A 14,038-nucleotide genomic window follows, 5' to 3' on the forward strand; every position below is an offset into this window, starting at 1 on the left:
CCGTCTCCCACTACTGTCACCTTTGGCGCACCTGCTCTCTCCATGAGGCAGTGTCGCTGAGCACTTCAGAGCATGAACCTAGGGCCCCACAACCCTGCCTCCCAGCCCCGCTCCTCCTCTCACTTTGTGAATATGAACGTGGAACCTAATCCTCTGGCTGCCGTTGTCCCGTGTATAGAATGGGGGTAATAGCAGACCTACCACTTCGGTACTGTTGTGGGGACTGAGGTGAGGGCTGTAAAGCCTCAGCACAGTACCTGGCACACGGGACTCTCTCCCTCAGCGCTAGGTGTTATTACTCTGCCAGATGCTGCCAGGCAGGAGGGCTGGAGTAGAAAGTGGCCTCTGTCCCCAGGAACTCACCATCTAAGCCTCTGTGCTGTCAGGAGGCGTCTTCACCCAGGCTCACTCTGCCCAGCAAGGAGGTGATTTGATGCTACAGATCTCTGCAATTCAGCACTCCTTACTCCACTCCTCTCCTCCTCTCTCACTGCCATCCTGCCAATTCCTGGTTCCCTCAGGCCTGGGAGCCAGAGAGAATTGGGCTCAAGTCTACACTTACTTACTGTGGGACCTTGGGCAAGTTGCTCAACCTCTCTGAGCCTGTTTCCTCACCTGCAACTGTAAGGATTAAATGAGACAATGCATACAACATGCCTAGTCCAGAGCCGGGCACCGATTAAAAGTTAAACAGATAGTAAGGTCCCTTGATCCTTATTTGCAGTCCTAACTGCTAACCCTTTTCTCCCTGCCTAATGGGCTTAACTAACCCTTCTCTCCAAATTTCCTCCAATATGTCCAATTTAGCCCCTGTTGTATTGAAATCAAATTATCCTACATCCTGCACTGTCTCTAGAACCACCTTTTCCTTTTGCATCCTTTGTAGAAATAAATTGTGGCTCTTTCCCAACATCAGATCCCCTCGCTGTGGTATATTGTTGCATTTATGGCTCCAAATTTGCTCACTCCTTCTTGTATCCACCCCGCTGAGTTTTCTTTCCCCTGACCTGATCCTGAACTTGACATGTGACTTGTTCCGGTTAATGGTATAATTGCAAAAGTGAGGCAAGAGGACACTTGAAAAGTGTGTGTGCCCTGGGGCTTCTCCTCTCTTTCTGCTCTTAGAACCCTGAGATACTTGATCCCTCAATGCCTCAGTTTTCTAATCTCTAAAATGGGGTGGGGGGTAGTAATGAGTAGGTGTCATAAGGATTAGAGAATGTTTGAATAGTGCCCCCTGGACATAGTAATCTTTACTTCAAAATTGTGCTAAAAAGGCTTTATGTCCTTTGCCACCCTTTTCTGTGGGTTGCTGGTTTCGTTTATACCATTTGAGCATTTCAATGGTGTAAAGTAGGGACCTAGCTTACTTTTGGATGAACATCTTTATCATGGACAAAGTTAGTTGGATATGTCTTTAATCCACTAGTTATGAGTAAATTCAGTGCTGGTTAAGGTTGAGTAAACAGGTTTTCTTACGCTGTTAGTGAGAAAATAATTGGCAACATATTTTGGCAAAAATTTGTAAATATGTAATCAATTTTTAAATCTATCTATATAAATATAAATATATATATATATATATATATATATATATATCTCCTGTGATCCCAACTCTAGAAAATGTGTATCTTACAAAAGCACAATGTTGTAACATTGTTTATAAAAACAAAGAAAAAGTGGAAATGATCTAAATGTCTGTCCGTATCTGAATGAATAAATTATAGTACCTCCATACAAATAAAATTCTACACAACCATTTTTAAAAGTGCCATATGTACAGACTTGGAACGAAACCTACAACATATTGTAAAGTGAAAAGGGAAGTTGCAGCACAATATGTATAGTGTTAATACTCATTTTGGATTTTAAAAGCCATATATAATAAAAATAGTTAATGATTTATTGAATACGTATTCTTTGCCAGGCACTTATCTAAATATTTAATCCTTACAACCACCTGATGAGATGAGTACTATTATACCATTTTTCAGAAAAAGAAACTGAGGCATCAGGAAGTTAAGTAATTTTCCCAGGGCTGTGAAGTTAGTGAGAGGTGGAGCCCAGAGTCCGGCCTGGCTGTCTGATTCCTGCGAGGCACCTTCAACCACTACTCAATGTGTCATAAGCATAAAAAAGGTCTCTGGACTGGGAGGATGAGAAGCGGCCTTTCTCCACCTGTTTTATCCACTTTTGTGTTGTTTGGATTTGTTACAAAGAGCATGTAACTGAAAAATAAAAAATTTTATAAAAGCGCCCAACCGTGTGGAATTCTTGCCTGGGATGGGAGCCAAGAGGGGATGGATGGAGGGAACCACAGACACTTTTCTCAGGCTGGGTTGAGCTCTAACCTGACTTTATGGGGCTTCCATGGTGGCCCGGTGGTTAAGAGTCTGCGCTCCCACTGCAGGGGGCACGGATTCAATCCCCGGTCAGGGAACTAATATCCTGCATGCCGCGTGGCAAAACAAAATTTTTTTTTAAAACAAACAAAAAAAAAAACCCTGACTTTACATGGACTTCTTAATATACACCTTCCTCATCAGCAAGGACGGATACAGGTTTGGAGGGACGAACTTCAGCATAAGACAATCTGAGTTCAATCCAACTAAGTGGTCTTTGCCAAGCATCTTTACCTCTCTGAGCCTCCACTTCTCGCCTGCAAAGTATTGACCACTACCACGTTTACAGGCTTGCTGTGAGGGTCAGAGAGAGCGTAAGAGGTGGTGGCCGGGACCACTTTGTCCCACGTTCCCTGCAGCTGTGGCTCCTGGGAACCTGGCATAACGTAAATTATGAGAAAGTCTTTTGGCTGACATCATCTGGGAAGGTCTTATTGTCCCATGGTGTCCACGTGCAACTCTCGGGTTCAAACTCAATTCGGAGAGGAAGAGTTTCACAACAATATGATGAATTCAAAACCCAATGACTGCCCCAGTCTCCCCCTAATTTCAAGTCCCCACCCATTCCAAAGAACAAAAGAAACAGGAAGAGAGATTTCTGTTCCCATCTTGCCCAATGATCTGGTCTCAGCCCTTGGTTTTCCAAGTCTGGTCTCATGTTTGGAAGAAGTAATTTATCTCAAGGTTCTCCCAGTGGGTCTGGGAACCACGAGGACAATCTGATGCAAAGCCAGGTTACGGAAAGAGTAAATCCACCACACTTAGGTCCTGCCTTTAGCAACACAGACTAGGGGTTGCATTAGTGAATGGGGGGCTGGGAGGTGGTCTGGCCCCTTTGAAGTCTCTGCTTCAGCTTTACTTTGGTATACCTTTAATATTAGTCCTTCAAATATTGCTCATTATTACCTGCTTGGATTGGATTATCCAGATAATTGTTCTGGTTTCCACCACCGCACCCCCAGCCCCTAGCTGCATACTGACCTCAGAGCGGGAGCGCTCTCCGTTTTGAAGGTCCTTGCGAAGTCTGCATCATGCTCTGTAATCTCCCGAGCAGCTTCGTTTATCACCATTGTGCATTCCTACAGATTCTCAGTTTAATGACACCCTTTCTGAAGCAGCAGTGATGGTGCCAAATGGCACTTGCATTTCCAGGAAAGCAGCCAAACTCATTAAGTTAATAAAGGAATTGAGCTGTATACAGTTGCCTCCTTCACATCCATTCCCGAAAAACCCGCGCTCTCACAACTCATCAGCGGCTATTAAACCTTCGCCTCCACCTGCAAAGCACTCGCCCCACTGAGTCACAGAAGGTCAGACCCACGTCGGCTGTGGAGGACAGAGCACTCTGTGCACGAGATTGGATGCCCATCTCAGAGCCCGGCCAGCCCTGACGTTTCTCTCACTTCTGCCCCCATCGGAGTCCCATGGATCCTGGTCAGACGCGGGACCAGACCTAACTATCTGCTAGACTAGAGTCTCATATGAACCATCACAAGCACCCGCGCAGTCTCTCCGCCTCAGCCTGAACTTTTGCAGTCAGGGTCATCTCTCTAAACCACAAATCTGAGGATATCACCCTTCTGCCATATTCCTTTCTCAGCTCCCCATTGCTCACGGGAGAACGGTCCCCAAACTCCTAGAGTAGCATCAGGCTTCTCAAGACACACCCCACCATCACTCACCTCTTCACTTCACAGGCTCCGCGTCACCACTCTCCCACGGACCTCTCTACTCCACACTCCAGCTCCCAAAACTGGCCCTGCTCTCTCACTCACTTCAGGCCTTTGAGTACCACCCTTCCGGATGCCCTCAACACCTTTCCACACCTTCACTGCTTCCTCTTTTCCTGGATAACTGAAACTCATCTTTCAAGACTCCACCCAGAAGTCCCTTCCTCCTGGAAGCTTTCCCTGACCTCCCAAGCTGGCCTTGGTAGATGCCTGGGTAGTTCTTCAAACTTCCGTAGCAATGGGCACGCCATGCATGAGAATACTTACCACATGGAATCATGACCGTCTTTTTTATTACCTGTCTCCACAACTAGAGCGTGAGTGAGGAACTATGTCACTTTCACCTCTGCGTTCCCACATACCCGGCCCATGGAGGTCCCAAAAGTTTCCATCTTATAGCATGGTCATCTGTGTTGAGTTCCTGTCTTTCCCGGCATACTCTCTCCACAATGACCCCTGCGGAAATGTCCTTCTCTTTTCTGGTCTCCAGATCTCTTTTCCTCACCCTCTCTGTGCTCTTCCTCTTTTCCCATCTCCTTGCCCAGTGAGAGTCATGTTGACTTAAACTGAAGCTTTCAATATTTGCATTTCTCCACTCCAAGAGAAGCTTGCACCTGGTCCCATCCGCTTCCTTCAAGTGCCCCATCTAACTCCTCTCCAGCCTCACTCTTCTCAGCTCAATCCTCACATCTTTAACTCCACCAGAAGTTGGAAGAGTCTCTTCACCTCCTGCCATCCTGCAAAGGAGTGTGGGAACCACCCATGGGGTCAGCCTCGGGGCCACCCAGCCCATGTCCTGGCTCCAGTGGGGTCCCCTAAGATACGTTATCACTGTTCCACGGTGAGGATGGCCACTTGACAGACTCATTCCCCTTAATAATCCTACACAGATCAATTGTTGAATTCAGCCAGGCCTCTCAGGAAGGATTTTATATATCCTATCAACACCAGCTCTTGACATAATGAATTCCAGAAGTTTACTACCCTCTGAATGTATTTCAAACAGTTTTCTTCTAAGTGTCAAGGCACGGAAGGAAATTAGATTCCTGAAAGTAGTGGCTACATGTGGGTGTGGTCTTGCACCACCACCCCTACCTCGTCCTTCCAGGATCTAAGATCCTCCTTCATAGGAACCAAAAGGCATGGAAAAATTGGTTCAGCCAAGGATCAGATCTCCAAAATCACCCAAAGGGAATCATAAGGCATATGACGACAGGGCACTACTCTGGCTCTTATATTGACCTCTAATGGCTGCCTTGCAGAAACACCATGGTCAAGGCAAGTGACCCCTGTGAGTAGAAGCAAGGACAGAGGCTAGTCCAGGAACCCTAGGGCTGAAGCTTCAGCTGGTCTCAGCAAGACTGCAATGGACAGTCAAGAAAACTGAAACCATTCTAGTATTTCAAACACAGGGAATTTAATACAGATGATGGGCCACAATGGGGATGAAAAAGCTAAAAAGCCAAAGAGGAATGATGAAGCAACCCAAAAATTAACAACAGCAGGAGGCCAGTGTCCTTCAAGGGCTGCAGGACACAGGGGGATGGTGGTGTTACCAAAACCCAGAAGCCAGGGCCATCCAGCCCGAGCTAGGACCACAGCAGAGGCTGCCCAGCAGGAAGTGAGACCACGGAGGGAGGGATGTCCAGCAGGGATCTGGAATAGCCGTGCAGATTCAGCCATGGCCAGAAATGCCCTCCTCTGCCCACAGCAGAGAGAAGGGGAAATGCCCTGACTTCTCCCTTCCCGCCAGGCTCCAATCTCCTGCCAAAAATAGAAGGCAGTGCCAAGGGGCCTGAAAAACAGCTGCAGGAGAAGGGCAGGCATGGATCTGAAAGCAAGAGGCAATGACCAGTCCAGGCACCAAGGGACAGACACACCCCAGCAGTTCATGTACCACCCCCTCTGTTCTCAGAGTTTCATTGCTTTCAGTTGTGTCCTTTCTCAGCTTCTGCCCTTCTAGACTGAAAAGGCTGTCCCCACAAGGCAGTCTCTGTGTCCATCCTGTGGGATCAATTAATTTCACAATTCTCCAAATACTTACTATGCACCAAATATGTGCCAGGCACTCTGCAGGGCAGTGGGAGGAAGGGAATACAAAAAGAAATAAGGTACAATTCTTGTTCTCAAGGAGCTCATGGTCTGAAGGAGGGGAGACAGACAAGAGCACAGCCCTCTATAATAGAAAATAATTTACGTGACGCCTAAGAAGAAACTGTGCTTGGGACAATGGGAGAAGCCTTCCAGGAAGAAGTGACATCTGAACTGGTCCTTAGATGAGAACTTCACCAAGTAGGAGAAAGGCGCCTCAGGTGGATGAAGAGTGTGACCAAAGGTACCAAGTGGAGGATGGGACATGGTGGCTTGAGGGACGGTGACAAATGAGGCTGGAGAGGGGGGCGCACGGGGAGAGGACACAGGTAAGACCTGAAGTGTGGACAGAGGTCAGAGGACCGCACAGCAATGGCGAGCGATCAGAGGGGTTTATCCAGGGGTGTGGCATGAATAGCTTTGTGTTCTAGAAGGATCTCTCTGGCTGCCTATGTGGAGGATGGGTTGGAAGCGGTGAGATCAGAGGCAGGGAGTAGAGTTTGAGACGTGATTATCACAGGAATCCTGAGAAGAAATGATGAGGAGCAGAGGGGATGGAGAGAAGGGGCAGATGCAGGCCATGGCTCAGGGGCAGATTAATGTGAAGGATGATGGAGAGAGGCAGGTCACCTGATACAGAGCCTTTCAATGGGCCTCTGCAGTCTCAGCATTTTCCCAAGGTGGTGCAGAGACCAGAGTCCTGAGAGTGGGGTGCCCCAGAGTTTGGAGACAGAGAGGGGGGCCTGCCTTGGATGCCCAGTTCCCTGCCTGGTGGGGCCTGACCTTGGGGACCCTTTTTGCTGCTGATGCACTTTGGGCACTGACATTAGAGCTCCCTGCATCATACCAGAGCTTACAGGGTTTGAGCCATTTTCCTCTGAGATAGTGCAAAGCAACATGGAAGAACCCAGAACTGGCTCCTTTAGTCAGTCCAGATGTGGATAAACAAATACAAATAAGAAATCAATGGAAATAGGGATTCTTTCTCTTCTACCCCTCAGAGAGTATTAACTGAGCCATTCCAGGGGGCTGAGCTTAGAGCCAGGTCTACATTTTCCATCCCTTCTGCACAGTCCTGCACAATTAGAAATCATGCATCTTTTACTGAGCACATACTTTGTGCCTGGAATTGTGCAGAACACCGTTAGCTCTCAGAAATTGACCAAACACACTCCCTGCCAAATGAATTCACATGGTAAGCCTTTCACAGTCTGGTCCCAACTTGCTTCTCCAGCACCTCTTGCCACTTTCCCACCACACACCCTTCACTGCAGTGACACGGGAGGGACTGGAATTGAGAACTTAAAACTCCATAGAAATAGAGTCACAGACGTAGAAAACAAACTTACGGTTATGGGGAATAAGGGGGAGAGGGATAAATTGGGAGATTGGGATTGACATATACACACTACTATATATAAAATAGATAATTAATAAGGACCTACTGTATAGCACAGGGAACTCTACTTAATATTCTGTAATGGCCTATATGGGAAAAGAATCTAAAAAAGAGTGGATTATATGTATATGTATAACTGATTCAATTTGCTGTATACCTGAAACTAACACAACCTTGTAAATCAACTATACTCCAATAAAAATTTAAAACAAAAACAAAATTTATAAGATGAAAAAATAATCAAAAATAAAAATAACCTCGATGGATACAGATGAGGACTGAGGCGTTTAACCCATTTGGCTCCATGCAGAGAGAACCACTCTTCTGGACCAAACTCAGCAGTATCCCTGGTGTCCACAAGAGGCACAGTAATACTGTTAAGGGAGTACATAATTCAGCAAATATGTGCTAGCCACAGGTCTTGTGCAAGTTTTTTGGCAAAACCCTGAGGAAAAAGGCAAGAAGGTAAAGGACCAATTTGCTAAAGGAAGCCAAGTACTGGTAAAGCCCCATGAAGCCAGGCTTTGGCTTATGATGCATTCATTCCTCTGTTCAACAAATATATATTGAGCTTCTAGTACATACAGAACTAATTCGCTGTATTAGGCGCTGGAAGTATGGCTGTGTACAAGATAGACATAAGCCCTGCCCTTGAAAAAGTTCCAGTCCCAGGAGGTGACAGGCAAAATAAAAGATCAGTGGCTTCTCCCTACAGGTCTTTTATCCCTAGAGAGATAGACCTCCCTAGTCTGGGAGAAACTCTGCAGATCAAAAGGCCTTGGTCTGACTGCTCCAGGCCATGCCTCCTTGAGAAAGTGCACCCACCTCATTTGCCCGGGATTCACTGGGCAGCGGGGCCCTGCCCTGTGATCTGACCAACAGTGATCAGAGTAGGAGCCCAGGAGATCCAGGAAGGTCTCCCTGTCTTGGTACCACAGCCTCTTAAACTGCTCTTAATGCTGTCTCTCGTGGCTCTAAGAAGTCCCGTACAGTCTTATTTCTGTTCAACTATCACCACCTGACGGCCAAGGAAAATTTTGTCAAGAAAAGAGAGCCTTGAGTAATGGAGTTTAACGACAAGTTGACATAGCAGATTTGTAGTTTTCTAAGGAGGCTTAGCGAGGCCGTCACAAGGGGCCTCATCAATTCTCTACGCTTAGCCCCAGATGGCGGAGGATTTGGCCTGTTCTTAAAGGCTCCTAGAAGGGAATTCCACACTTACCTCCCATAACTTGTTCCTGCGCTTAGCACCTCTCACTGGGCAGAAGTCCTACCCCAGAGCTCCTCCCAGATCCTCCTGCCCCAGTTAAAGCCCCTTTGCTTTGATTGGCATCAATGGAGCTGGATACATACGCTCAGAGGTCATCATGTAACCTCTGTATTTCCCAGCTCAAAGCCTCCAGGGGGAGGGAGGACGTGACAGTCCACTCCATGTAAAGGACACAGGTGAGTTCTGAGAGGCTGAGGCCTCCCCCAGTGGTGAGGACCAGAATAAGCTCAAGATGCACAGCTAACCCGCATCCCAACTGCCTTTTAGAAGCAGCCTTGGGAGTGATGAGCCAATAAGCTTGTTGGAGGTGAATACACTCACCCGTCACCTTTCAACGCATCGGAGGCAGCAGGCGGCACAGGGATGAGGGCGTGGATTTTGGAGTCTCTCAGGTCTGGTCTCATCTGCAAAATAAAGACAATGATCCCCATCTTAGAAAATTGCTGGGAAGATGAAGTGACCTGGCTCCGCAAAGTGCCTGGCGTGAAGCGGATCCCACTCAATAGATACTGTCATTGGCCCCGCTCCCCACTCCCAGGACAGTCGTTAAAAACCTCTATTCGACCACTTTATGTACTCACAGGCCATCTTGTTCTGGAAGGATTCGTTGTACAAATGTATATCCGTATAGAGATATAAAGTAAAATAGAATTGTGTGAAGTTGCTACATATATCAAGCAAAGTTAAAATGAGGACAGAGAGGAGATAAAATGAAACGAAAAGTGAAGGTGTTACATGAAGCACGTGCCTTAACATTATATTTTGTATATGTTTTTAAGAGATGGACCAAATGCTTGACTTAAAAACTTCCCGGAGGACAAACCAAAGAGGCACTATGGCCAGTTGCTAGATGAAGTGCTTGAAAGAGAAAAATAAGTGAGTTCCCAAGAAAAGCACATCTCTGAACCAAAATTTTTAAAGATGTATTCCCTTCAATCCAGAAATTTCTTTTCTAGCAATCTATCCCTTAGAGGTACTCACAGGTGTGCACAAAAACATACATGTGTACAAAGCAAAATGAAAATGAAAACGAGCTAAATTTCCATCACATTGGACTGATCAAATCAATTATTCCAAACCAACTACGAAACAGAAAAAGAATGACAGATTCATATGTCTTAACATGGAAGGAACTGCAAAATAGTTTAAGAGAAAAAGAATCAACTTGCAAACAAATTATGTCCTATATATGTAGTTTGTAGAGAAGTGTATCTTCACTCATGTCAAGATGCTAACACTGATTACCCCTGGGGAGTAGATGGGATGATGGGGAAAGTTACAGGGACATTTTTACTTTTTAACTCTACATATTTCCACATTTTGTTTTTGTAATCCTAATAGTTTAACTTAAAGAAAAAGGGGGAACTGTCATTTTTGAAGTTACAGGTAATTAGATAGCAGTATTATATCAATGTTAAATTTCCTGAATTTGATCATCATACTATGGTTATATAAGAAAACGTCCTTTGCTGATTCTTAGCAGATACTTGCTGAAGTCCTTTGAGGTAAAAGGCCATGACATCTGCAGCTTATTCATAAATAATCAGTTAAAAATAATTTTAAAATAAAATAATAGTAAGTGTACAGAGAGAGTTAGAAAGCCAATATGGCATCAAGTTAATCATTAGGGGAATCTAGCTAAAGGTTATAGGGGATTTCACTGTACTACTCTTGCAATTTTTCTGTAAGTTTGAAATGTTTCCAAAGTAAAAAGTGTCCCTAGAAAGTTATGCATGGTTTCTTCCTTCTGGGGTGGAGACTTTGATGTGCCTTGCCTGGGTTCTATGAGGACCCCATTGTGGATTCTTTCACACATGTAAGACAGGCGTGAATCATCACCCTGGGTTGAGCCTTAAATACAGTTAAGTCAAATGAGGTGACTCAGAGTGAGAGAGCGTGTTCTTTGTAAATGACGTAAGTAGACTGTGTCCTTTGAAGAACTATGCCTGCAGGTTACCTTAGAGAAGTGGGTTGGATTTTTTTCCTAAATCTAAAGCTGTAATCAGAATACTTTGTACCTATAGAGTATTGTTGGCTCTTTGAAGATGGCAGTGGAGGTGTACAGTAAGTGCCCCACATACGAATGAGTTCAGTTCCAAGAGCGTGTTTGTAAGTCCAATTTGTTTGTAAGTCCAACAGTTAACCTAGGTATCCAACTAACACAATCGGCTATATAGTACTGTACTGTAATAGGTTTATAATACTTTTCACATAAATAATACCTAAAAAACAAACACAAAAATAAAGAAAACATTTTTAATCTTACAGTGCAGTACCTTGAAAAGTACAGTAGTACAGTACAACAGCTGGCGTACAGGGGCTGGCATCGAGTGAACAGGAAAGAAGAGTTACTGACTGGAGGAGGGAGAGGAGGTGGGAGATGGTAGAGCTGAAGGATCATCAGCAACAGGAGACAGAGGGCAAGCTGCACAACCACTCGTAGAGGATGAACGCACGTGACAATGTACGCCAGACACATGAACTAATTTATGCGACTGGACATTCGAACGCACGTTCGATCTTTGAAAGTTCGCAACTTGAAGCTTCGTACGTAGGGGACTTACTGTATGTATTCTTGTCAAAGTTCACGGGAAATTAAAAGCAGACCATGGTAGGATGGACACCAAGTCCTGATATTTTCTTCACTTCACATTGAGGGAAAGATTAGAAGAAGGAGGGTCAGGAGGGAAACTTGATTATATTTTTTAACAAATGATTTCAGTGATTGGTGTTCAGTGCACAGTTTTATCTAAGCCTGTAATACTCAGACTTTTGGGAAATGAATTGTCAGACTGTTGGGATGGCCTTACTGGACCAACCACACATCTGAAGGGAAGAGGATTTCCATATCAATCATCCTGGAAGGAGGTTAATCCTGGGGCCTGTGTTGGGAGGGGAGTGGACTTGGGGAGGGAGGGGGGAATTTGTTCTCTTTCTGTGGGTCTGAAGCCAGATTGACCTGGTATGGAGGTAACTGGAGAATTTTAGGGTAGAGAAGAGTCTGCCAGTGTCAGATGGAAACCAGCCGGAGCTACAAAGGCTGCCAGCTGGGAAAGGGGCACCAAAGGCAGCCCTAACCTGCAGGTTCTGGGAACAATGTCGGCAACTGTCACTGTAAGTGACCCACTGCTGGAGTTACTTTCCTTTATCCTGATCCTTCAGGAGAGTCTTACTCAAAGTCATATCTTCCAATCTTGGTCTTGGCTGTGCCAGGGAGAACTGGGGAGGGCCTGTCCCACATTTCAAGAGAGGCCAGGAAAGGAGCAGGGCCCCCAGAATTGGTGGACCAGAGAAGACACCTGGGCCCAGCATCGCAGGGGGACAGAGACAGCATCTCAGACCACAGAAGCAACACAGGGTAGTAAGACCGGAGGTCAGGAAGGAAACTGAGGGCCAATTTCACAATCCCCGTGGGGCAACACCTGGAACACGCTCAGACATAGCTGGGAGCTGGGAAATTTTAGGGAGGCCAATTTCCAGAAGTTATCTGGGCCTGGGTTCAAGTCATAATAATTTGAATATAAAAAAGAAACATCACTTTACCCTAGTGCGGTGTGAGACATATGATTACCGTCACATGCTAAGTTTTAATAGAAACTAGCATTATTTTAATAAAGTGGGGTTTTTAACGTGCTCCTAAAAGGCCCTGAAGCATCAGGAAGGAGCAAAGACCCAAAGCAGCAGAAACAGATAACTGAAAATTCAGACCTCAGAGGGAGAGCACCTCTGGGTCCTCTGTTAACCAAACAGGACAGTGTCTCAATGCACAGAAAGTATTTGAGTGCCATCTAATGGCCAGAGTGAGCAGCTGCTTAGAAAGATAAAGAGGAAATATCAATAGATAAGCATTCCATACATGCAGCTTTTATTGCGCTGATAGCGTGGACCAGGCACTTTCTTAGGCACAGGGAGTACAAAAGTGAACAAAGTAGTCTGAGTCTGTCTTCGGGGGACTAACAGTCTATCGGCAGGTGAGGGTGACAGAAAATAAGCAAATAAACAAATCTATGGGACTTCCCTGGTGGCGCAGTGGTTGGGAATCTGCCTGCCAATGCAGGCGACACGGGTTTGAGCCCTGGTCTGGGAAGATCCCACATGCCGCGGAGCAACTGGGCCCGTGAGCCACAACTACTGAGCCTGTGCGTCTGGAGCCTGTGCTCCGCAACAAGAGAGGCCGCGATAGTGAGAGGCCCGTGGCCCCCGCTTGCAGCAACTAGAGGAAGCCCTCGCACAGAAACGAAGACCTAAGACAGCCAAATAAATAGATAAATAAATAAATAATAATTTAAAGGTGCTAATAATTAAAAAAAAAAAAAAGAACCGGTGTGCCAACTTGTTCTAAAAAAAATAGTGACTGGTTTGTTTTTATTTTATTTATTTATTTATTTTTGGCTGTGTTGGGTCTTCGTTGCTGCACACAGGCTTTCTCTAGTTGTGGCTGGCGGGAGCTACTCTTCGTTGAGGTGCACAGGCTTCTCATTGCGGTGGCTTCTCCTGTTGCAGAGCACGGGCTCTCGGCACTTGGGCTTCAGTAGTTGTGGCATGTGGGCTCAGTAGCTGTGGCTCACGGGCTCTAGAGCTCAGGTTCAGTAGTTGTGGCTCACAGGCTTAGTTGCTCTGTGGCATGTGGGATCTTCTTGGACCAGGGATCGAACCCGTGTCCCCTGCACTGGCAGGTGGATTCTTAACCACTGAGCCACCAGGGAAGTCCCTGGGTGTGCAATTTTAAATAGGGAGGGTGGTGAAGCAAGATTCCACCAAGGTGACTTTTGAGCAAAGACCTGAAGCAGGTGAGGGAACAAGCCATGAGATATCAGGTACAAAGATTGTTTCAGGCAGAAGAAACAGCAGGTGCAAAGAACTTGATGTGGGACCATGCCTGGAGTGTTTAACAGCGAGGAGGCCAGTGAAGATGCAGCTAAAAGGGATGTGAGATGAGGACAGAGATGACAAGGAGGCAGATCTCCAGTATCTCACAGGCAAGGACAAGGACCTTGAATTTACCTCTGATGACCTGGGAAAACACGGGAGGATTTTGATCAAAAGAGATCCGAGGGCTTCCCTGGTGGCGCAGTGGTTGAGAATCTGCCTGCCAATGCAGGGGACACGGGTTCGAGCCCTGGTCTGGGAAGATCCCACATGCCGC

The sequence above is a fragment of the Balaenoptera physalus genome, assembly GCF_965194825.1.
Source record: "Balaenoptera physalus genome assembly, chromosome: 20".
NCBI classification, from domain to species: Eukaryota; Metazoa; Chordata; class Mammalia; order Artiodactyla; family Balaenopteridae; genus Balaenoptera; species Balaenoptera physalus.